Below are 25,568 nucleotides of genomic sequence, written 5' to 3'. Positions count from 1 at the left end.
CATTCTGAAAGGAGTGAGGTCGTATCTCATTGTGGTTTTGATTTGCATTACTCTAACTCAGGGGTGTCCAAACTGTTTTCAACGTTTTTCACCAAGGGCCATATGCGGTAAAATGCACAAACAGCCAGGCCACTCATTCGAGGTGAAGTATGTATTGCCTCACCTGGTTTATTTAAGTAAACTAAATATATTTTTGGAATTTGTTGCGGGCCTATTAAAAATGGATTGCGGGCTGCAGTTGGCCCATGGTCCGCAGTTTGGACACCCTTGCTCTAATGGTTATTGACGTTGAATATCTTTTCATATGTCTGTTGGCCATCTGTATGTCCTCTTTAAAGAAATGTCTCTTCATGTCCTCCGCCCATTTTTTAATTGGGTTGTTTGTTTTTTTGGTGTTGAGTTATATGAATTATTTATAATTTTTGGATATTAACTCCTTATCAGATGTATCATTAGCAAATAACTTCTCCCATTCAGTAGGGTGTCTTTTTGTTTTATTGATGTGGAAAAACTTTTTAGTTTGATGTAGTCCCACATGTTTATTTTTTCTTTTGCTTCCCTTGCTAAAGGAGATATATCAGTAAAAATATTACTAAGGGTAATGTCTGAGAGTTTACATCCTATATTTTCGTATAGGAGTTTTATGGTTTCAGGTCTTAAATGTAAGTCTTTAATCCACTTTGAATTCATTCTTGTATATGGAGTAAGAAGGTGGTCCAGTTTCTTTTTTTCTTTTTTTTTTTTGCAAGTATCTGTCTAGTTTTGCCCACACCATTTATTAAATAGACTGTCTTTATCCCACTGTAAATTCTTGCTTCCATTGTCACAGACTAAATTACCATGTAGCACGGGTTTATTTCTGGGCTCTCTACTCTATTCCATTGATCTATGTGTCTGTTTTAACGCCTTTACCATGCTGTTTTGATTACTATAGACTTGTAGTATGATTTGATGTTAGGTAGCGTGATACCTCCCGCTTTGTTCTTATTTCTCAAGATTGCAATGGCTATTCAGGGTCTCTTATCGTTCCATACAAATTTTAGGATTATTTATTCTAGTTTTGTGAAAAATGTCGTTGGTAATTTGATAGGAATTGTGTTGAATCTATATTTGCCTTAGGTAGTATGGACATTTTAACTATATTCTTCCCATCCATGATCATGGTATATGTTTCCATTTATTTGTACCTTCTTTAATTTCTCTCTTCAAGGTCTTATAATTTTCTAAGTACAGGTCTTTTACTTCCTTGGTTAAATTTATTCCTAAGTATTTTACAGTTTTTGAAGCAATTGTAAATGGGATTGTTTTCTTAATTTCTCTACTGGTAGTTCGTTATTGGTGTATACAAATGCAACTGATTTCTGAATATTAATTTTGTATCCTGCTGTTTTACCAAATACATCTATCAGTTCTAATAGTGTTTTGGTGGAATCTTGGGGTTCTCTATATATAGTATCATGTCATCTGCAAATAATACCAGTTTTACTTCCTCCTTTCCATTTGGTTGCCGTTTATTTCTTTTTCTTGTCTGATTGCTGTAGCTGGAACTTCCAGAACTATGTTGAATAGAAGTGGAGAAAGTGGGCATCCTTGTCTTTTTCCTGATCTTAAGGGGAATTCTTTTTGAGCTTTTCCCCATTGAGTATGATGTTAGCTATGGTTTTATCGTATATGGCCTTTATTATGTTGAGATATGATCCCTCTGTTCCCACTTTACTGAGAATTTTTATCATAAATAGATTCTGGATTTTGTCAAATGCTTTTTCTGCATATGTTCATATGACCATATGATTTTTATTTTTCATTTTGTTTATGTGGTGTGTCATGTTAATTATTTTGCAGATATTGAACCAACCTTGCATACCAGGAATGAATCCCACTTGATCATGGTGTATGATCTTTTTAATGTATTGCTGAACTCAGTTTGCTAATATTTTGTTGAGGATTTTTGCATCTATGTTCATTAGGGATATTTGCTTATAGTTTTCTTTTTTTGTAATGTCTTGGTCTGCTTTTGGGATCAGGTAATAGTGGCTTTGTGAAATGAGCTTGGGACCCTTCCCTCCTTCTGGATTTTTTGGGGATAGTTTGAGGAGAATAGGTGATAATTCTTTTTTAATGTTTGGTAAAATCACCTGTGAAGCCATCTGGTTCAGGACTGTTGTTTGTTGCAAGCTTGTTAATTATTGATTAAATTTTTTTGGTGGTAATCTGTCTGTTCAGATTTTCTGTTTCTTCTTGATTCAGCCTTAGAATATTGTATGCTTTTAGGAATTTATCCATTTCTTCCAGATTGTCTAATTTGTTGGCATATAATAGTTTTCTTAAAATTTTTTGTATATCTGTGGTGTCAGTTTTGACTTCTCTTTCATTTCTGATTTTATTAATTTGGATCCTCCTTGTCTTTGTCTTGATGAGTGTGGCTAAAGGTTTGTCAATTTTATTTATCTTTTCCAAAAACCAGCTCTTGGTTTCATTGATCTTTTGTATTGTATTTTTGGTTTCTATTTTGTTTATTTCTGCTCTGATCTTTATTATTTCCTTACTTGTACTCACTTTGGGCTTATTTTGCTGTTTCTTTTTTTTTACAGTTCCCTTAGATGTACAGATTGATGATTTGAGATTTTCCTTGTTTCTTTAGGTAGGCCTGCATTGCTATGAATTTCCCTTGTAGGACTGCATTCACTGCATTTCATAGATTTAGGGTCTTTGTGTTTTCATTTTCATTAGTCTTAGGTATCTTTTGATTTTTTTTTTTTATTGGGGAAGGGGAACAGGACTTTATTGGGGAACAGTGTGCACCTCCAGGCCCTTTCTCCAAGTCAAGTTGCTGTCCTCTCAATCTCAGCTGTGGGGGGTGCTGTTCAGCTTCAAGTTGTTCTTTCAGTCTTAGTTGTGGAGGGCACAGCTCAGCTCCAGGTCCAGTTGCCGTTGCCAGTTGCAGGGGGCACAGCCCACCTTCCCCTGCGGGAGTCAAACCGGCAACCTTGTGGTTGAGAGGATGCACTCCAACCAACTGAGCCATCTGGGAGCTCAGTGGCAGCTCAGCTCAAGGTGCCATGTTCAATTTTAGTTGCAGGGGGGCTGCCCACCATCCCTTGTGGGAGTCGAGGAATTGAACTGGCAACCTTGTGGTTGAGAGCCCGCGCTCCAACCAACAGAGCCATCTGGGAGGCAGCTCAGCTCAAGGTGCTGTGCCCAACCCCAGTTGCAGGGGGCGGAACCCACCATCCCTTGCGGGACTCGAGGAGTCGAACTGGCAACCTTGCGGTCGAGAGCCCACCGGCCCACGCGGGAATCGAACCGGCAGCCTCCGGAGCCAGGAGCATGGAGCTCCAACCGCCTGAGCCACCTGGCCGGCCCTCTTTTGATTTCTTGATCTCATTGTCGATCCATTCATTGTTTAGTAGCATGTTATTCAGTCTCCATGTGTTTGTGTATTTTCCAGTTTTCTTCTTGTAATTGATTTCTAATTTCATAGCATTGTGGTCAAAGAAGACACTCGATACAATTTCAGTCTTCTTAAATTTATTGAGACTTGTTTTGTGTGGCCTATCTTGGAAAATGTTCCATGTGCACTTGAAAAGAATGTACATTCTGCTGCTTTGGGGTGAATTGCTCTAAAAATATCAATTAAATCCACCTGGATTTAATTTAATGTGTCATTTAAAGCTGCTGTTTCCATGTTGATTTTCTGTCTGAAGGATCTGTACATTCGTTTCAGTGGGATGTTAAAGACCCCTACTATGGCTGTATTACTGTCAGTCTCCCTCTTTATGTCTGTCAATATTTGCTTTACATATTTAGGTGCTTTTATGTTGGGTGTATATATTTTTACAAGGGTTATATCCTTTTCTTGGATTGATCCTTTTATTAATTAATGTCCTTCTTTGTCTCCTGTAGTCTTTGTTTTAAAGTCTATTTTGTCTGATATAAGTATTGCTACCCCAGATTCTTTTTTGTTTCCATTTGCATGAAATATCTTTTCTATCCCTTTACTGTCAGTCTGTATGTGTTTTTCAATTTGAAGAGGATCTCTTGTAGAAAGCATATGTATGGGTGTTGTTTTCTTAACCATTCAACTACCCTATGTCTTTTGATTGCAGCATATACTCCACTTATATTTAGAGTGATTATTGATAGCTACATAGTCATTGCCATTTTATTATTCACATTTATGTGCTCTTTCCCCCACCCACTCACTCCCATTCGTCTGTTAAACGTCAGTTCATATTTTCAAGTGGACAGTGGGCTGCAGGAGCTGAATCATTTTTTCTTTTTTAGGTATCTTCATCACTCTAGACCTTGGGCTCATACTGTTATTTTGTGTTGATTCCTTGCTACAAAAGGTTAAGATTTAACTCAAACTGCTGCTGCTCTTTCTCACTCTCCTAATTTTTGTACTAGTATTATCATTATTTTCATACTCTAATTTATTACCTTTATCAGTTTAAATCACTTAAAACTCTTAATTTCTCTTCCATCAATTTCTGATAGTCTCTAGTTGACTAGGCTCTAGTTGACTAGCAACTATGTAAACTAAGGTTATCGGTACGTCTACCCTTCCGCCCACTTCTCTTCCCTTTAGCCTTTAGTTCCTAAATTCAGATAGTTGGACAGTAATGCTTTCAAGTTGAAGATTCATCTTTTTCTTCTATTTTTGAAAATTAGCAACAATTATCTCTTCAAATATTTTTCCCTCATTTTCTCTAGAATTCTTTTATTTTGCAAATCCTAGTAGACTTAAATTAGTCTCTCAATCTTTCTTCCATGTCTCATAATTTCTCTTGTCTATTTTTATCACTTTATCGCTCTATTCTGTGTTCTGAGTGAATTCCTAAAACTATTTTCCAATTCATTGATTCCATCTTCAACTATTTCCAAGGATAACTGTTCACTTATTTGGTCTTTGTTTTTAATTTCATTAACTTTTTTGTTAAGTTTTTGTTGAAATAGACTACATTTATAGGAGAATGTACATCCTGTCCAGTTCACTAAATTTTCACAATTGAAAAACTAACATAACTCAGCCCTAGATCAAGAAACAGAATATTACCAGTACTCCAGAAGCCATACAATCAGTAATACCTCCCTTGAGTAACCAGCATTCTGACTTCCTAAAACATATATTAACTTTACCCTTTTTTGTATTATATATAAATGGAATTATAAAATACTCTTGTGTCTGGGTTCTTTCACTTTATATTTTTATTCAAGTTGTTACATGTAGTTAATGGTTCTTCAGTCTCATGCTATGTAGTGTTACGTTATGTGATTATATCACTTATTTAGGAAATGTCTATTTAATAATTTATGTCTCCATCAACATTGAATAAAATATGTAGTATGGGGCACTTAAAAATAGTGGTACGAGTAACATTTCCAGTAAAATATTGGTTCCTGACCCAGGGTGATACTGAAATTTTCAGAGATCAAGTCACAAAACCAATAAATATCTTGGTTCTGTTTCTGTTTTTGAGGATTTTTTTCTTGATTTTCTGTGCTCTAATTCTGGAGAGCAGTTAATAATTTGGAAGAGTGAGTGGCTGGGAGTTTTGGACCCTAGTTTTAAGTAGTGAGCCTGTATCCTATAAAGTGATTTTAGTCCCATCATCTGGTAGGAGTCAAATTCCTAGTCACCCCAGCCTACTCACTGATCCAGATTCTGTCAGGTTATGGCTTCAGTCCTGCATATCACTTTAGACTTCTGTCATATTTGTGGTCCACGCATATGTTTAAATTGTATTTGAGCCTAGTCATTGCTATGTATTTTGTGCCTCAAAGCATGAATTTTCTAAAACATCTTGACCAGAAGTCTTACTTTGAATGAAGACTGCTGGATTTGGGGGTATATCTTTCTTCCCCCCTTTGTTTAAGGTCAGAAAAGTTATTCTTAAAAAAAAAAAAAAAAAAAAAAAAAAAAAAAGTTCTTCTATTCGTTCTTTGGCCTTTTCCTTTCCTTTTCACTATTATCACCTTCTGAGACCTCTAGCAGTTGGATTTGGGACCTCCCTAGATTAATCCTCAATTTCTCTTAATTTTTTAACTCTATTTTTTCCTTATTTCTTTCTTTATGGGGGTATTTTCTTGACTTTATCTTTAGCCTTTTGATTTTTTATTTTTTTTTTTTTTGATTTTTTTTGTAATGAGCATTTTAAGTTTCTTATAATCTGAATGTTCCTTTTCATGGCCTCCTAAATCTTGTTTTGTAGCTTTAATATCTTATTGAATTTCTCTGAGAAATATAATTAGACCTTTTTAAAAACTTTCTTCTGTTTCCTGAATTGTGTTTCCTCCTACCTCAGTTATAGATTGTTTATTTTCTCTTCCATTTTGGAGATTTTCCACATATGTCTGATGTCCTTAATTGTCCATTCATATTTAAGAATTGAGTTGATTGCAGTAGCTTGCTGAATTGAGATTTCTGCTAATCCATTCCTCTGAATTATGCAGCTGGTGGTAGTTTTATGTACATAAGCAGAACTTGTCAACTGGCAGGCATCTCTTTAGGATGGGTGGGCATAGATCCAGCTATTAGGTTGGAGGCTCCCCCCGACAAATGCAAGAATGAAAAATTTATTCAGGGGCACCAAGCGTGTCATAAGTAGTCTTATATATCCCTGAGTAGTTTCTTTAGTATCATAGAGCAGGTCCCTTCAGATCTCTTCGCTTGTTTGCTTGCTTGCTTGTTATAGCTGGGGAAAATAATAAGCTGCTTGTCCTGTGTAAGGAGACAAGAAAGTGAGGAACTATTACAGCTATTCAATAGATAAACTTTGAATGAAACCTTTTATTTATGGTTTCTCATATCTATCCCACATGCTGGTTTTGAATCATGAATTTCTTGGTGTTTTGCAGAGGAAGATCTGCTCCCATCTCAACATTAGCCCCCTGCGGCATGCGTCCCGTACTGCAGTTTCCTGCATTTCTGTTCATCTGTCCACATACTGGCTTTCTTGTTATTTCTTGTAGAGATTTGTTGAACTCTCCCATCTGATATCGATGTAACAGAAATACAAATGGGAAATAAACCCATAACAATGAAGTTTATTTTTATTTGTATTTCTTTAGTATCATTTTAATGGGGTCTCCATTGGACGGGAGACACCAAGCTGAAAGGGATAATTACAAAGTTCAGATCACTGCTGACAAATGATATAATTATTGAAGATCAGTTAATTCATTCAGTCACCAAACATTTATTAAATATTCTTTATGTGCTAGAAAGTGTTCTAATATCAAGAGATACACAAGTGATCAAGACAGATAAGGTCCCTGCCTTTATGGATTTTACATTTTAGTGGGGGAAATGGACATAAAATAGGTAAAGAAATAAATAAGATCGTTTCAGAAAATGATTACATAATAGGAAGAAAATACAAGTGTTCTTTCATAGAAATTTACCGCTGGAGAGGTATCATGATGTGTTGGGAAAATTTTTCAATGAGGTCCAGGAATGCTGCATTTAAGTCTTGCTTGAATTTTATTTCCTCAATGTTGAGAAGAACCTAGTCTTGTGAATATCTGGGTTAAGATTATTCCAAGTAGAAGATGGTACAGATACAAAGGACCTCAGGCAGGATTGAGGTTGTCCTGTTTGAAAAGTAGAAAGAAGACCATTGGTAAATGTATAATAAACAAAGGGCCTCATACGAAATGTGCCCCAAGCAATAGACAAGACCGAGGCCATTTAAGGCCTTAAAAAGAGATTGAATTTTATTCTAGAGGGCATGGGGAGCCATCAAAGAATTTTAACCATGGTATATGGTATATTTTTAACATTTATAGATCTAGAATATATTTGTAGGTTGAACCTTTGGCATTCTGATGGATTGAATATTAGGGGTGAAGGAAATGGAGGAATCGAGGATGGTTCCTTTGTTTTTGGATTGAGTAGTAATTGATCCTATCTAGTTCTATGAATACATTTATTTACTCTGCTGTGGCTCAGATTTCTGCATAGGCCACAGTGGTCGTCACCCCTACTTAGGTTCCAAGATTTCTAGTTTACACTCAAATGCTCAGACATTTTTCAGCATAGCCTGATGGGTGAAACCAGAAGGATTTCCAGTCTTAGCAGTATGCTGTGCTGGAATTAATCCTCTCCCACCCACCAAGCTGTCAGGAGATAACTCTGAATTTTCAAGCAGCTAGCTACCTGAAAGTCAGGAGATCACTATTCAGTCCACATAAATGGGAAGATTTTGCCATGTTTCTTGGTCCAGTTTATTAATCTTGCAAGCCTGTACTAGCAAATTCAGATGTATTGAAGGACCAAGCAAATAATACAAATTATTGAAGTGGGACATAATATAAATGATTGATGTGGGACAGTCTAAAGGCATTCAGGTTCATTTAAAAACAAAACAAAATGCCAGGCAGACAATAAAACACTTGTGTAAGTCATATTTAGACTGCAGAAACAATTTCTGCCATCTTTCTCATCTTTCCTACAGTTCTTTGGGGGGGCAGTATATTTTTATTTTTCAAAGTAGAAAGACAGAGGAATGATGTCAGCATCGTGGTGGCATAAGATGTTTCTCATTTTTGTCCCCCTCCTCCCCAACAACAAATATTCAACATCCATCCACAAACAGAAGTGCCTGTAGAATCCACCACCATATACCAAGGGACCTGGAAGGAGTCTTGTCTGCTCATGCATTGTGTGATAAGCAGACAGACCTCATTCCTGGCTGTAGACCCTGAAGTGACACATTAACCAGCTTCAGTCCCTGTTAACTGAGATCTGGAGAACCTGATTTAGACAGTCACCCACAGAGAAGAGAGCTTTTGTGGAAGTACAGGTTCAAAGAAGACCCAGAACTCCACTGGAGCAAAAAAATATATGAGTTTGGACACACTGGAGTGGGAAGTTAGTAAAGACTGGAGAAGGTGGCTGCTACTTCAAATGTGAAGACAGCGATGTAAAACTCAAAGGAATATCAAAAATCAAGGAAACACAACACTAAAAGATCACAATATCTTCCAGTTATCAGATCCAAAGACATGGAGAGCTATGATTTACCCTATAAAGAATTCAAAATAGCTGTATTAACATGTTGCGTAGGGCGGGGTTTAAATCCCTCGTGAAGATTCTCGTGATCCGTATGTAACGTGTTAAGGAAACTCAATGAACTGCAAGACAAAACAGAAAAGCAAGTCAATGAAATTAGTAAAACAATACATGAACGAAACAAGTTTAACACTGAGATATAAGTGAAAAAGAACCAACCAGAAATTCTAGAGCTGAAGAATTCGATGAATAAAATGTAACATGTATAAACAGCAGACTTGATGAAACAAGATTCAGTGAGAATGAGGAAAGAACTTTGAGAACAAGTGTGGGGGGGGGGGGGAATGAGGGTATCATCAAAAGGACTAATGTGTAAATTATTGGAGTTCCAAAAGGAGAAGAGAGTGAGAAGCTGGCAGAAAGATTATTTAAAGAAATAGTGACTGAGAACTTCCCAAATCTGGGGAGAGATTTGGTTATCCAAATTCATGAAGCTCATAAGTCACCAAACAAAATCAACTTAAAGAAATTCTGTTCTTCCTATTCAACATAGTCTTAGCCAGAACAAGTAAACAAGGAATAGAAATAGAAGGCATCAAAATTAGAAAGGAAGAAGTAAAATTGTCTCTATTTGTAGATGACATGATTTTATATATAGAGAGAGACAATCCTAAAAATGACCAAAAAAACAGTTAAATCTAATAACAAATTTGTAAGTTGCAGGATACAAAATCAACATATAAAAACCAGTTTTCATTTCTGTATACTAACAACAAATTCTCTGAAAAGAAAATAAATGTTCCCCTTTGTATCAGCATTAAGACAATAAGATATCTTAAGATGTATACTTTACCCAAGGTATATATACTTAAGATATATACTTTAAATAAGGAGGTGAAAGATCCCTGCACTGAAAACTACAAGACATTGAGGAAGGAAACTGAGGAAGACACAAATAAATGGAAAGATATTCTATGTTCATGGATTGGAATAATTAATGTTGTTAAATGTCCATGCTCTCCAAAGCTATTACAGATGCAATGCAAGCCCTATGAAGAGTCCAGTGGAACTTTTTTCTTAGATTTGACACCAGAAGTTAAGACAACAAAAGCAAAAATCAGTAAGTGGGATGGCATCAAACAAAAAGCTTCTGTACAACAAATTATATTTAAAATGAAAACCAATCTATGGAATGGGAGAAAATATTTGTAAATCACATATGTGATAAGGGGTTAATATCCAAAATATATGAAGCACTCATAGAACTCAACAGCCAAAAAAAAAAAAAAAATCAATTTAAAAAATGAGCAGAGGATCTGCATAGACGTGTTTTTTTCCGAAGAAGACACACAAATGGCCAACAGGTACATGAAAAGGTGTTCAACATCACTAACCATTAGGAAAATGCAAATCAAACCATAATGAGATATCACCTCATGCCTGTTAGAATGCCTTTCATTAAAAAGGCAAGAAATACATAGCAAGTGTTGGTGAGGATGTGGAGAAAAGGGAATGCTTGTATAGCCAGTATGGAAAAAAATATGGAGATTTCTCCAAAAATTAAAAACAGGACTACGAGCAACTCCACTTCTAGGTATATATCCAAAGGAAATGAAATAACTATTTCAAAAAGATATCTGCACCCCTGTGTTCATTGTGACGTTATTTACAGTAGCTAAGGTATGGAAACAACCTAAGTATCCATCACTAGATGAATGGATAAAGAAAATGTGGTGTGTGTGTGTGTGTGTGTGTGTGTGTGTATATATATATATATATATATATATATATATATATATATATCCAATGGAATATCATTTAGCCATAGAATAGAAGGAAAGCCTGTCATTTGTGAAAACATGGATAGACCCTGAGGGCATTATGCTAAGTGAAATAAATCAGTGACAGACAAATACTGCATGATCTCACTTATGTGTATAATCTATAAAAACTAAATTCACAGACAAGAGACAGATATGTGGTTACCAGAGGTGTGGGGAATGGGGAAATTGAGTGAAGATGGTCAAATGGTACAAACTTCCAGTTACAAGATTAATAAGTACTGGGGATGTAACATAAAATATGGCCATAGTTAACACTGCTATATAGTATGAAAGTTTCTAGGAGAATAAATCCTAAAAGTTTTCATAACAAGGAAAAGAAATTTTTGGTAGTATACGAGGTGATGGGTGTAATCTAAACTCATTGTGGTAATGATTTCACTATATATATGTTTAGTCATCTTAAACTTACTATAGAGTGTTATATGTCAATTACATTTCAATAAAACTGAAAAAAAAAAGAAATCCTCTCTTAGAAACTTTATAATAAAACTGTCAAAAACCTCTGTAAGACCATCAGTGAATTTCTCAGCAGAAACTCTACAAGCCAGGAGAGAATAGGATGATATATTCAAAGTTTTTTTTTTTTGTTTTTTTTTTGGGGGGGGGGGGACTGCCAACCAAGACCCAGCAAAGTTGTCCTTGAGAAATGAAGAAGAGATAAACACGTTCCCAGACAAATAAAAGATGATTTACCAGAAATGCTGAAAGCAGTTTTTCAAGCTGAAATGAAAGGATGCTGATTAGTAACATGAAAATACACAATATACTGGTAAAAGGAAGTATATAATCAAATTCAGAATATTCTAATACTTAATAGGTGGCGTGTTAACTCTAGTATAAGACAGTAATATTAAAATTCTGGAGTTAAAGTACAAGAGTATTAAAAATAACGGTAGCTACTGCAATTTGTTAATGAATGCACAGTATAAAAATAGGTAAAATGTGACATAAAAAGCCATAAGGGTGGAAGAGTGAAAGAGTAGAGCGTTTATATATGATCCAAGTTAAGTTGTTTCAGCTTAAAATAGACTTAATCTATAAGATGTTTTATTTAAAGCCTCCTGGTAATCGCAAAGCTAAAACTTATAATAGATTTACAAAAGATAAAGAGAGAGGAATCAAAGCATACCGTTATGGAAAATCATCATTTTGTAAAGGAAGGCATCAAGAGAAGAAAGGAGTCTGAGAGAACTACGAAACAGCCAGAAAACTATGAATAAGATAGCATTAGTAAGTCACTACCTACATACGGTACTCTAAATATAAATGGATTAAATTCTCCAAACAAAAGGTGTAAAATAGCTGAATGGATAAAATAATATTACATACTAAACGGTATGCTGCCTACAAGAGACTCACTTCAACTTGAAGGAAACACACAGGCTTAACATTTAGGAATGGAAATAGATACCATGTTTCCCCGAAAATAAGACCAAGTCTTATATTAATTTTTGCTCAAAAAGACACATTACGACTTATGTTCAGGGGATGTCATCCTGAAAAATCATGCTAGGGCTTATTTTCCGGTTAGGTCTATTTTCGGGGGAACACTGTATTCCATGCAAGTAAAAAACCAAATGAGAACAGCGGTAGTTACACTTATATCAGACAAGATAGACTTAAGCCAAAAACAGTACCTAGAGATAAAGAGGTCATTATATAGTGAGAAAGGGGTCAATTCATCAAGAAGATGTAATTGTCATAATTATATATATACCCAACATTGGAGCACCTAAATATACTACATTTTGCTGTGTATAAGGTGCACTTTTTTGCCCAAATTTGTGAGGGATGTGCATTATACATGGGTGGTACTAACTCCGTATCTACATAAATGTTTTTAATTATTTTATTTATGCTTATGAGTTAAAAGTGTAACTCTAGCAATCAATAACAATATCCGTATGCAAAATAATACCCTGGAATACAATAATTGGTTTTGTTGAACTTACCACGAACTTGCAACGATGAAGAGTTCTTGGCCTTCTATGAGCAAATATCATAAATTTGTTACCGGTACATAAAATTTCTTATACCTTGTATTTGTTCTTGTGTTTCATAATTATTTGTTATATAAAATTTCTTGTACCATAATGTGTTGAAAAAAATGCTAAAATTCCTTTCTAATACAAAAAACAAGTGCTAAATGTAAACAAATAAAACCTTGAATTAAAAAATTACAACAAAAGATTTTTTCCCCTGAAAGTTTGGCCCTAAAACGTGGGTGTGCATTGTAAAATATGGTACACACGTATTTTGTCATTAAACCTTAAGTGACTTTAATATTCTGCTTCATACAATTTTGAAAAATATCATTTCTAATAAGCCAGTGCTTGTGTTACACATAAAATGTTTACGATCTCTCTTCACATGTGTATCTAAAAGTCTTAGATTTTACATAGTACCAGCTTATCTTCATAGTAGAATCTGTAACAGTTAAGTAGTCTGGGTGAGAAGTGGTCTTGACTGGAAAGAGTAGGTTTGTCTTCCTGTCTAGCTGTGTATTGAACTATCGAAATCACTAATACTGGAGAAAACACCGAAAGGGTTTTCCTTAGATGAAAACACATTTCACTGTGTCACTGTACATTTTTTCAGGGCTATTTACAAATATTTGCTAATGTTCATGTCTATTTAATATAGGTCCCTCTTTACAAAGGAGGAAACTGAAGGGGAAAAACATGGTAAACTTCAAAAGGGGTCCTAGTCCTTAATGACAGGAAAAATCTTTATGTTTTAGTTAAAAAACTTAGCCAACTAATGGCCCAACTGAAAAATCTGGCAATCCTTTCATTTCTAGGAGAACCACTGATTGAGCCTAACAGAGTAAGTAGATATTATCAGTCAGCTATTGTGGTGTATAGGAAACAGTTTGTTGTGACGTTTGTTTACTTAATAGAGTGTTTTGAGGATTTTTTGGGGGTTTTTTTGGGGGGGGAGGTTTGGTTTTTTTAGTATTGGGGCCAGGATCCATTGAGGATGGTATTTTTAATCTAGTGTTTAATAGTAATGAATTGAGACAAATGCAATTATTTGTCTTTGTTAAAACTCATTCTTAGCAGTTTGCAAATGCATCTTCTTAAAATATGTCATTGAAATATTAGTATATATTTTAGTGCCAGGTATTTTTTCAAAGTGTACTTAACTTATTAGTCAGTTTTAAATACACCGAAATCAAAGTTAACTACTTGGAAGAGGGAAATTTAGATAATGTAGTAATTACTATGTAGAGAAATTTTGTAAAACTCAAATGTGTCTATTTTGATGGCCTTTAAGATGTATTTCCTACAAAGTAAATAAATTTTGTGATTGGTATCAATTTTCATATTAGCAACAAAAAGTATTCTTTTTGCTGCCAGATTTCTTAACCTGGCAAGGAAAGGCTTATCTAGAAATAAACACTATTTTGTGTTTTGTTTTCTCATAGATCTCTCCAACTAGGGATTCTCTAGAGTGTGGTTCATTTTACAGCATGCTATCTGCCGTGTTTATTTACACTCTCTGGCAGGCTACAAAGGTTTGTGGCATTGCCTAGTGAGAAACAGCTCCATGACCAATGTAAATGATCTGCCCACTGCCCCTTCCTGGTTTGGATGTCTTTTCTAGCAAGACACAGATGTAAGAAGTGAGCCAGAGAGGTCATTAAGGAGGAACATGTCTGCATCTCTTGTTTCCAGAAGTTGTAATGTATATTAATTAAATAACTTTTGTTACTAAATTCATTTTAGGAGACTTGTTAGATGTTATGGTCAGTGATGAAGAATCATCTTAAGGGAAAAAAGTGTGTAATGTCTTACAACATAATATGACAAGATTTCCTACTCAGGACTTAAAAAGACCTGTGTCCCTTGAGATATATGAGAGGTCACATTTTCCTCATTTGTAGTTTGTTTTTAGTTGCTGAGAATTCCCACAGTCATTTCTTCCCCTCTTTTTGATTCACTGGAAAGCTCAGAGCCCTGATATGTGTATGATTTAATTATTGTTGTTTACCTTGACCTCCAGTTGCCATGCTCACATTTTAAACACCTCAGGTTGTGTACAGTCCAGTCATTTCAATGACTTGGGAAGGTGTGAAGAGGTTAACGAGCTAAACTCCATATTTTCTTTTGGCCTGTTTTTTATTGTAAAGGAGTGCAGTAGAGCACTGTAGTGTTTTTTGTTGGCCGCAAAACAACAATTAATCAAGTCAGTCTTTCTTGAATAAAAATAAATTTGCCTCAGTTGTATCTCAAAGGATCAGGGCATTGGAGTCAGATCTATGCTCACAATAGAGTCACAACACTTCTTTTTCTCCAGGGTTTCTACAAGAAAAAGCATAAAACAACATTAGTATGTGACTGGCCTGTGGCAGGGAGGCTTTAGTAAATCCAAAATGAGACTGATTAGGATTGATAGTTTTTTGTCTAGCTAAAAACTGTTTGGCATCTCGGCTTAAAAGTAGTTCCTTTTGATAACTAAGAATGTGATTTTGTTTATTTGTTTTAGTGACTCTAAGCATTTGATCCAAAGAGTTGAGAATATAAAAGATAACTCAGTAAAAGATAGTATACTTAGAGCTTAATGTAAAAATCCCTTAGGAATTTGACAATCACATAACCTTTACAACTGGTTATATTTACAGTTTCCCTAAACAAGAGTATGGATCTATTGCCAGTCTTGGTTTAAAATGTAGATGATATTTACCTACTCGTAAATCGTACTGATTGCAGCGTAGGCCTCCAAGCCCAGAGAATGTCCTTGTGATTTGTCCCCAGGATCACTCTAACTTGGGTTCTCTAGAGGTAAACCAGGTTCACAGTCCCTTGCTTTGTTGTTTTAGGCACTTAAAAGGTGCTCTTCATGGTTTATGCATTTTAAAGGCTGGGAAAAGGACAGAGAGGGAAATTTGACATGAGGAACATTATATTCTTGAGTGGGTAAATAAAGTCGGAAAAACCGAGGACAAAGGAGAAAAGAGGATGGGACGCATTTGTTTATTCTATCGTTGTGTCACCATAATAATTCACTCAGAAGGGATGCACTTGGAATTGAGTATTTAGTGCTAAAACGGACAGGCCTGGGCAAGTGCAAGCCAGCGCTGAGAAACTGGTGGATTGAGACCTATTGTATTTTTTAAGCGATTCCAGGGCTGTGCAGGTGTCCTGATTTAAAAGCTGCTTCTTGAGTCAGGAAATTGTATCTTGTTCTGAGGTTTACTGTAATAAAGTACACAGTCCTAGGGGATGGTGCTGCTGGCTCCATGAATCACTTTACAAGCTGGCTGTACTGACCAAGCGCCGTGATTTATTTATGCCATACCAGAGCAGGAATGGCAAATATGTAAGCCACACATGGTTTCTGGGATGGGTCTTTAACTGGTAAACTGCCGTAAATCCATACAGTGAAATAGGGCAGAACTAACCACAGTTCATGTCGTGTCCAAGAGATCTCTGTACAGGGACGCCCCATACTAGCACTGGTTACAAGTTCAGCAAACTTGATGGAATGTATCCTTGGGCTTTTGTGTGATGTGTTCTGCTCTATCCAGTCTTTGCTTCATTGCTTACAAATCTGAAAAATAGCTCTGAAATGTAGTATAGTCCTGTTGTCACTGATATTTTTTCTCTTGTATTTACATCTCTAAAGGAAAATTGACTTGAATGTGTTAAATGGTTTATCCATAGGTTTTTCAAGCAATGGAGGATGGGGGGGAATTTTGTATCTAAGCTTATGATGCCAGTATTGCAATAAGATTAGAATTCTGCCTAGCTTTTTAGATTTGGTCCCCCAGCACTGGTAAAGAGAGTCTATTGGAATTGTACTTTGGATTTATATGGGTAGTCAAATATTGAGCCAAAATGGACAACATAATAATTAATGTTTCATTTTTCAGTTTATGTTTTTATTTTTTATTTCCATCCTTCTACCCTCCCTGCCCTTTGGCAACCGTCAGTTTGTTCTGTATATCTGTGCACCTATTTGTGTTTTGTTTTTAGACTCCACATATAAGTGAGATCATATGGTATTGTCTTGGTCTGTCTGACTTATTTCACCTAGCATAATACCTTTTAGAGCCATCCATGTTGTCACAAATGGCACGATTTCATTCTGTTTTGTTGGTGAGTAATACTCGTGTGTGTGCGCGCGCGCGTGCACACCACATTTTCTTTATCCATTCATCTATTGATGGACATCTAGGTTGCTTCATATCTTGGCTATTACTAGTAATGCTGCAATGAACATAGGGGTATATATATCTTTTCAAATTAGTGTTTTTGTTTTCTTTGGATAAATACCCAGAAGTGGAATTGCGGGATCATGGTAGCCCTACTTTCAATTTTTTGAGGAATTTCCATACTGTTTTCCAACGTGGCTGCACTAATTTATAATCCCATCACAACGTATGACGGTTGCCTTTTCTCCGCATCCTCACTAACACTTGTTTGTTGATTTATTGATGGTAGCCATTCTGACAAGTGAGAGGTAATTTCTCATTATGGTTTTAATTTGCATTTCTCTGATGATTAGTGATGTTGGGCTTCTTTTCATCTGTCTATTGGCCATCTCTATGCCCTCTTTGGAGAAATGTCTATTCAGGTCCTCCACCCACTTTTTACTTGGATTGTTTGGGGGTTTTTGGTGTTAAGTTTTATGAGTTCTTTATAAATTTTAGCTATTAACCCTTTGCCAAATGTATCTTTTGCAAATATCCTCTCCCGTGCAGAAGGTTGTCTGCATTTTTTTGATGATTTCCTTCGTTGTGCAAAAGCTTTTCAGTTTGATGTAGTTTTATTTATTTTTCTTTTGTTTCCCTTGCCTGAGGAGACAGATCCAGAAAGGTATTGCTAAGAGGGATGTCAAAGAGCTTACTGCCTATGCTTTATATTAGGAGTTAGTTTCTACTAGTTCTGTTAGTTTCAGGCTCTAACATTTAAGTCTTTAATCCATTTTGAGATTTTTGTTTTTGGGGGTTTTTCTTGTATATTGTATAAGAAATTGGTCCAGTTTCATTTTTTTGCAAAGATCTATCCAGTTTTCCCAATACTTATTGAAAAGACTGTCTTTACCCCATTGGTATTCTTGTCTGTTAGACTAATTAACCATATAAGCAAGGATTTATTTCTGGGCTGTTTATTCCATTGGTCTATATCTGTTTTTATGCCATTACCATACTGTTTTGATTATTGTAGCTTTATAGTACAGTTTGATGTCAGGGAGCATATCTCCCTCTTTATTCTTTCTCAAGATTTCTTTGATATTCTTTGGTGGTTCTATATAAATTTTAGGATCAATTTTAATTCTGAGAAGAATGCCATTGGTGTTTTGGAGTACAGGTCTTTAACCTCTTTTGCTAAATTTATTCCTAGGTATTTTATACTCTTTGATGCATTTATAAATGGAATTGTTAATTTCTTCTTTTGATCATTCATTATTGATTTATAGAAACGCAACAAATGTCTCTATATTGATTTTGTATCCTGAAACTTTACTGAAGTCATTTATTAGTTATAATAGTTTTTTGGTGGAGTGTTTTATATACAGTATCATGTCATCTGCCAAATAATGTTTTACTTCTTCCTTTCCAGTTTGAATGCCTTTTATTTCTTTGTCTTGTCTGATTACTGTGGCCAGGACTCCAATACTGTGTTGAATCGAAGTGGTGATAGTGGGCATCCCTGTCTTGTTCCTGATTTTAGAGGAAAGGCTTTCAGCTTTTCACCATTGAGTATGATATTCACTGTGGGTTTGTCACATATGGCCTTTATTGAGAGTTTTTATCATAAAAGTATGTAGAATTTTGTCAAATGCTTTTTCTGCAACTATTGAGATGATTATATGCTTTTTAGCCTTTATTTTGTTAATGTGATGCATCACATTGATTGACGTATGGATGTTGAACCATCCTTGCATCCTTGGGTTGAATCCCGCTTGGTCGTGGTGTATGTCCTTTTAATGTATTATTGAGTCCAGTTTGCTAATATTTTGTGGAGAATTTTTTCATCTATATTTATCAAGGATATTGGCCTGTAATTTATCTGGTTTTAATATCAGTGTAATGCTGGCTTCATAAAATGAGTTTGGAAGTTTCCTTCCTCTTCAATTTTTTAAAATAGTTTAAGAAAGATGGGTATTAATTCTTCTTTGAATGTTTGGTAGAATTCACCTGTGAAGCCGTCTGGTCCTGTACTTTTATTTATCGGGAGTTTTTTTATTACTGCTTCAATTGCATTGCTAGTAATTGGTCTGTTTAGATTTTGTATTTCCCCTGGTTCAGTCTTGGAAAGTTACTTACTTCTAGAAATTTATCTATTTCAAATTTTTTGGCATATAATTGTTCATAGTATTATTTAATGGTTCTTTGTATTTCTGTGGTGTTAGTTGTAACTTCCCTTTTATTTATGATTTTATTGATTTAGGCCCTCATTCTTTTCTTCTTGATGAGTTTGGCTAAAGATTTGTCTGTTTTATTTATCTTTTCAAAGAAGCAGCCTAGTTTTATTGATCTTTTCTATTGATTTTATAATTTCTATTACATTTGTTTCTGCTCTAATCTTAACCATTTCCTCCCTCTGTTTACTCTGGGTTTTGTTTGTTCTTCTTTTCATGCTTCTTTTAAGTGTAGAGTTGGGTTGTTTATTTGCAATTCTCCTTATTTCTTTTTTTTTTTTTTTTTTTAAAGATTTTATTGGGGAAGGGGAACAGGAATTTATTGGGGAACAGTGTGTACTTCCAGGCCTTTTTCCCAAATCAAGTTGTTCTTTCAATCTTACTTGTGGAGGGTGCCATTCAGCTTCAAGTTGTTGTTCTTTCAGTCTTAGTTGTGGAGGGCTCAGCTCCAGGTCCAGTTGCCGTTGCTTGTTGCAGGGGGCGCAGCCCACCACCCCTTGCGGGAGTCGAAACCAGCAACCTTGTGGTTGAGAGGACGTGCTCCAACCAACTGAGCCATCCGGGATGCAGCTCAGCTCAAGGTGCCGTGTTCAATTTTAGTTGCATGGGGCGCTGTCCACCATCCCTTGCAGGACTCGAGGAGTTGAACCGGCAACCTTGTGGTTGAGAGCCCACTGGCCCATGTGGGAATCGAATCAGCAGCCTTCGGAGTTAGGAGCGTGGAGCTCCAACCGCCTGAGCCACCCGGCCAGCCCTACAATTTTCCTTATTTCTTGAGGTAGGCCTGTATAGCTAAGAACTTCCCTCTTAGTACTGCTTCTGCTCCATCCCTTAAATTTTTAAAAGTTGTGGTTTGATTTTCATTTATTTCAAGATAGTTTTTGATTTCTTGTTTGATTTTCTCTTTTGTCCATTGGTTGTTTAGTAGCATGTTTAGATGCTTGATATGATTTCAATCTTCTTGAATTTATTGAGGCTTATTTTTGGCCTAATATGTGATCTATCATGAAGACTGTTCCACGTGCACTTGAACAAAATGTATATTCCGCAGTTTTTGAATGAAATGTTCTGTAAATGTCTGTTTTCTATCTTGTCTGAAGTGACATATAATGCCATTATTTCCTTATTAATTTGCTGTCTGGATAATTTATCCATTGCTGTGAGTAGGGTATTAAAATCTCCTACTATTGTATTACTCTAGATTTCTCTTTTATGTTTATTAATAACACCTTTATGTATTTAGGTGCGTCTGTGTTTGGTGTTTAGATATCTACAATTGTTATACCCTCTTCTTGGATTGACCCCTTTATGATTATGTAATGTCCTTCTTTGTCCTTTTTTTACATTTTTTGTTTTGAAGCCTATTTTTTCTGATATAAGTATTGCTACTCTAGCTTTCTTTTTTATTCTATTTGCATGGAATATATTTTTCCATACCTTCACTTTCAGTTTGTATGTATCTTTCAATTTGAAGTGACTCTCTTATAAGCAGCATATAGATCAGTCATGCTTTTTAATCCATTCAGCTACCTTATCTTTTTTTATTGGAGCATTTAATCTATGTGCATTTAAAGTAATTGTTGATAAGTATGTACTTATTGCCATTTTGTTAATTGTGTTTAGGTTATTTTTATAGTTGTCCTCTGTTCCTTTCTTTTCCCTTGCATTTGCTGTTTTTCTTTAGTGTTCTGTTTAGATTCTTTCCTCTTTGTTCTTTGTATTTTTCTTAGGTTTTTGGTTTGTGGCTACCATATGGTTTATGTATATCATTCTTTGTAGCTGTCTGTTTTAAGCTGATAGGCATTTAAGTTGGAATGTATTCTAAAAACACCACATTTTTACTCCCCCCTCCATGTTTTATGTTATTGATGTCATATTTTAGATCTTTTTGTGTTGTGTATGTTCTAAGTACTTATTGTAGTTTAAGTTGAGTTTGATACTTTTTTCTTTTAACCTTTGTAGTAGCTTTTTAAATGTCTAATTTGGTGTATTTGTTGAATATTTGGCTATACCTGTAAGGTTTTTCCCTTTCTCATTTTCTTATTTCAGGTTATTGCCTTTCCTTTTCTTCTTAAAAAAATCCTTCAGCATTTCTTGTAAAACTGGTTTAATGGTGATGAAGTTGGTTAGTTTTTGCTTGTCCATGAAGCTCTTTATTTCTCCTTTAATTCTGAATGATAACCTTGCTAGGTAAATTATTCTATGTTATGGGTTCCTTTCTTTCAGAAATATCCCTTCTGGCTGATAAAAAATGAGCTGACAGCCTTTTAGGGTTACCTTTGTATGTAACCTGTTTTTCTCTGGCCTCCCTCAAGGTTGTCCCTTTTTCTTTAACTTTTGTCCTTTTAACCACAGTATGTCTTGGTGTGGAGCTCTTTGGGTTAATCTTGTTTGGAACTCTCTGTCCTTCCTGGACCTGGATACCTGTTTCTTTCCCAGGTTAGGAAAGTTTTCAGCCATTACTTCTTTAAATAAAGTTTCTGTTCCTTTCTCTCTCTTCTCTTTCTGGGATCCCTATAATGTGAATATTTAAGGGCTTGATGTTACCCCAGAGCCCCTAAACTACCCTTGTTTTTTATTCTTTTTTCTTTCTGCCATTCTGATAGGTTGATTTCCACTTCTCTTCCAGGTTGCTGATCATTTTTCTGTGTTAGTCAATCTGCTGTTGATGCCTTCTAATGTGTTTTTCTTTTTCTTTTTTTCTTTTTTTGAATTTTTATAAGAGTTTATTTGAACCAAACTGGTGACATATGCTGGAGAGCAAGATCACAAATACTCTAGAGAATAACAGTTTTGCAACTTTTTTCTGCATTGGAAATTGCAGAAAGTTAAGGTGGTAACATAAAGATTACATGAAGATGGGAGAAAGGAAGGCAGGGATTGGGTTACAGAATAGTTAGTAAGATTCTGTGCTTTCTTAAGGGTGGTCATGCTTTTAAGGGGTATTACTTCTGGCTTCTCAAAGGCTATTAGCTAGATGCACAAAAACAGTGACAGGGCTTGTTTAAAAACCTTTCGCAAAAGAAGCTGTAGACTTGGTGACATGACTACCCTGCATGACCTACCCAGGTAGGAATTTAGAATTTATCACAGCATCCCCTTTTTGTCCACAATTACCCCTTTTGGTCATAAATCAATCAGAAGGATACACTGATGACTAACCATTTGGTCACATAATGTGGTCTCATAGTGCCAGGAAGGCTCATTCCTAGCAAGTCTCAGTATCGACCTTATCTTGTTGAAATGGACCATTGGAGGTGGGGCAATACGGTAACCATAGGATGTGAGTCAAGGCCGAATTTTCCCAAAAGGGGAAGGGCAGGTAAATGGAAGGCAGTCAATTCTTAATGGCCTTCATTGTGAAAAAACACTATATATCATTAGTATCCTTTGAACTATATCATGATCCGAGTTTTGCCTTCTGTCTTATTTTTCTATATTTGGCATCTAGTATAACATTTATGTAAGCCATAAAAAGAGTATTAACAGTTATCTTATGTTTATTAATCCTGAACAATTGAACTATATAGAAAAACCCAAAGAACAACTTATTATCACTAATTATAGTTATTATAACTTATTATAACTAACATCATTAGCAAACCGGTAAGGACAATCAAACAAAATGGCTCTGAGTTCAGTATCAATCCGTGGGTATACAGGCCTTGTCAATGTCTTGGGATTGCTGTCTCCCTTTGATGTCAGCAGCTTCTCATCTGACAGGAGCCTTTAGGTGGAGACAAATCTGTTTTAGACAGAGGCAACTGTCAGAGACAGTTGTAGATGTCCATTTGTGGGTAGGCACCTGATAAGGTCCCTTCCAGTGAGGTTGGAGAGTGTCTTTTATTTGACGTCCTTTCCAATAAACAGAAATCTCCAGGTGGCAATCAATGATCTTTAAAGTCTTTGACTAGGTAGGAGCTCACTGTGAAAGGAAGTGGTTACCAACTTGGCATTTTCTTGAAGTAACTCTATCAAACCTTGGCAATAACATAAGATGTCTCCTTTCAATAATGTCAGCTCATAAGTTCCTTTATCTAAGTCTAGCTTATGATGCATGAAAGAATGAAAATAATGGGGTGCCAGGGAGCAGGGAAGAACCAAGTGGCCATCTTGGGTTTCCCATAGCCCCGACTATTCGTTTTATTTATAGCCATTGCTTACCCATACAGCATACCCTAGAAGTGTTTCATCACTTAATTTACAATTCTCCCCATGCAATTTAACATACAAGACGAGTTTTTTGAGGTGTCCCAGGAGCCCTTCTGGAACACTTCAAAGTTATTCCTACATATATTGAGATTTTAACCCTTAAAACCTCAATTTCTAATGAAAACTAAGAGGTAAGCAAAGAGCATTCTTCAGCTTAGACATTTTGTAATGTAGAAACATCTTTCATAGACGTCCAAGTCAATTATTAACGTGGACTTATTTTTGTAAAACCCAGGTAAAATAAAGACATGTCTGTTTTAGTTCAACCAACAAACTTAAGCTAGCTTTTATTTACTAAGGATTAATCTTAGATTATGTAAACTTGAAAAGTATTTGAGTTAGTTTCTGTGTTTCTGAGAATTTTAGAATACCTAATCCTTACAAGCGCTTGCTTTTACATTAATTTTAACAATACTATCGGAGGTAGAAAAATACCTCAGGTTTTATATATATACACATGACTTGTATTCATGTTTTGTTGTCAGTATATATTATTACAATTTTAATACAGTTTTTTTCTTAAAATGTGTATACATTTTTTTGGCACCCTATGTAATATATATTATGTAGTTATATATAAACATACATAGTTATATATGTATATACACAGTTACATATACTGTATATATATATATATATATAATATACACAGTATATATAACTACATACATATATATACACACACACACACACACGTATACAGACACAAATAGAGAAAAGTTAGATTCAATTTTTGTTTTGGAAGCATTTACAATTTATATATGTCCTTGACAAGTCAAGTTCCTAATGACATTTCCCATTTTAAAATGAGGACAGCCATTTTACTACCTCAAAGAATTTGGTTGACACCTAAATGACATCATAGGTTGATACTTTTATCTAAATACCCTCTCTTTCTCTCTCTCTCTCTCTCTCTCTCTCTCTCTTTCTCTCTTTCTCTCCTTCTCCCTCTCCCTCCCCCCCTTTTTGTAAATCCTTTTACACAGTTTCATTTTAGCTTAGGAGAGAAGGCGTTTTTAACTTCTGAGACAGTCTCTGATCAATTTTTTTCCTATTCATTTTGCCAAATTTTATAGCTGGCTTTTTCTGATTGTGCACGCAAAAATTAATTTAGAAGTATCAGAGGATCTTCATCTTGGCTATCTTAGTTATAAATAGGAGGCCGACCGTGGTCAGCCTTGGAGTCACGATTTCTTATGTTAATTTGGAGATCTGTAGAGTCTGAACAAATTTCTAGGGAAAACCAGCCTTTACATGCATGTCTCCAAATGAGCCAAAAGTGGTGACTAACCCTACAGGACTGCTTTACACCCTAAGGAAATGTTTCCTCAGGCAGCCCCACAAAGACTCTTAGTCACCTAAGAACACCCAAGCGAGGGCCAGCGAGAGCTCACCAGACACCGCCAGAACCAGGATGCTTTCCAAGGCACGGGGTCCTCTTTCTCGGGGTGAACCCACTGCAGGGCTCCCTGCCCTTCTTCCCTGGGCTCCCACTGGCTTCTCCAGGATCAGCTGCGTTACCACCACACTGGACCACTTCCGGCGCCCACCTCCACCACCCTGCAATCAGGGATCTGAACAACTATTGTCACCCCATTGGCTGTTCGGGTTGGGGAAGCAAGTGTCCTTTCTATTTCAGAGCTAAAGAGAGTTTGGTCTCCATTTAACCAGCAAAGATTTTGTTCGGACTCTCAGTAAGCAATCCAAATAAAAAGCCCAAATTAAGAGCAGCAACGCATTTCATTCCTTTCCTGGGTTATCTCAACCCTTATCCACCTTGAGGATTTTCTAGGAACAGTTCAAATAAAGTCATGGCCTGCTACTTAAAGCAAGGAGGCCCAGAATTCCAAGAGAAGACTCCCCCAAGTTCACCCTCTGCGATGTGGGGAGCTAGTGGGACACCGTGGGCCCTGGCTTGTACCTAGCACCCAATTTGAGTCTGCAGGGGGGTCCTGGGAGGGTTCCTTCCAAGTCATGCTCCACTACACCAAGAAAGTTGTTGTAAGAAACGACCAAACCTGTGGAAAAATTTTGTAAGAGTTTATTTGAGCCAAACTGATGACATATGCCAGGGAGCAAGATGGCAAATGCTTCCTCTGATGTGTTTTTCATTTCAGTTACTGTATTCT

The 25,568-nt window shown here is 35.9% G+C and overlaps 1 protein-coding gene across 13 annotated transcripts in view; it reads left to right on the top strand.

Annotated features, from left to right (window-relative positions):
- Positions 1-25,568, top strand: part of ERC1 (ELKS/RAB6-interacting/CAST family member 1) — a 490,623-nt gene that overhangs the window by 322,806 nt on the left and 142,249 nt on the right. The window lies entirely within an intron of this gene.

Source organism: Rhinolophus sinicus, linkage group LG02 (assembly GCF_036562045.2).
Source record: "Rhinolophus sinicus isolate RSC01 linkage group LG02, ASM3656204v1, whole genome shotgun sequence".
Classification (NCBI taxonomy): Eukaryota; Metazoa; Chordata; class Mammalia; order Chiroptera; family Rhinolophidae; genus Rhinolophus; species Rhinolophus sinicus.
The sequence above is the reverse complement of the archived record's forward strand: the minus strand, read 5'-3'. Positions and strand labels throughout refer to the sequence as shown.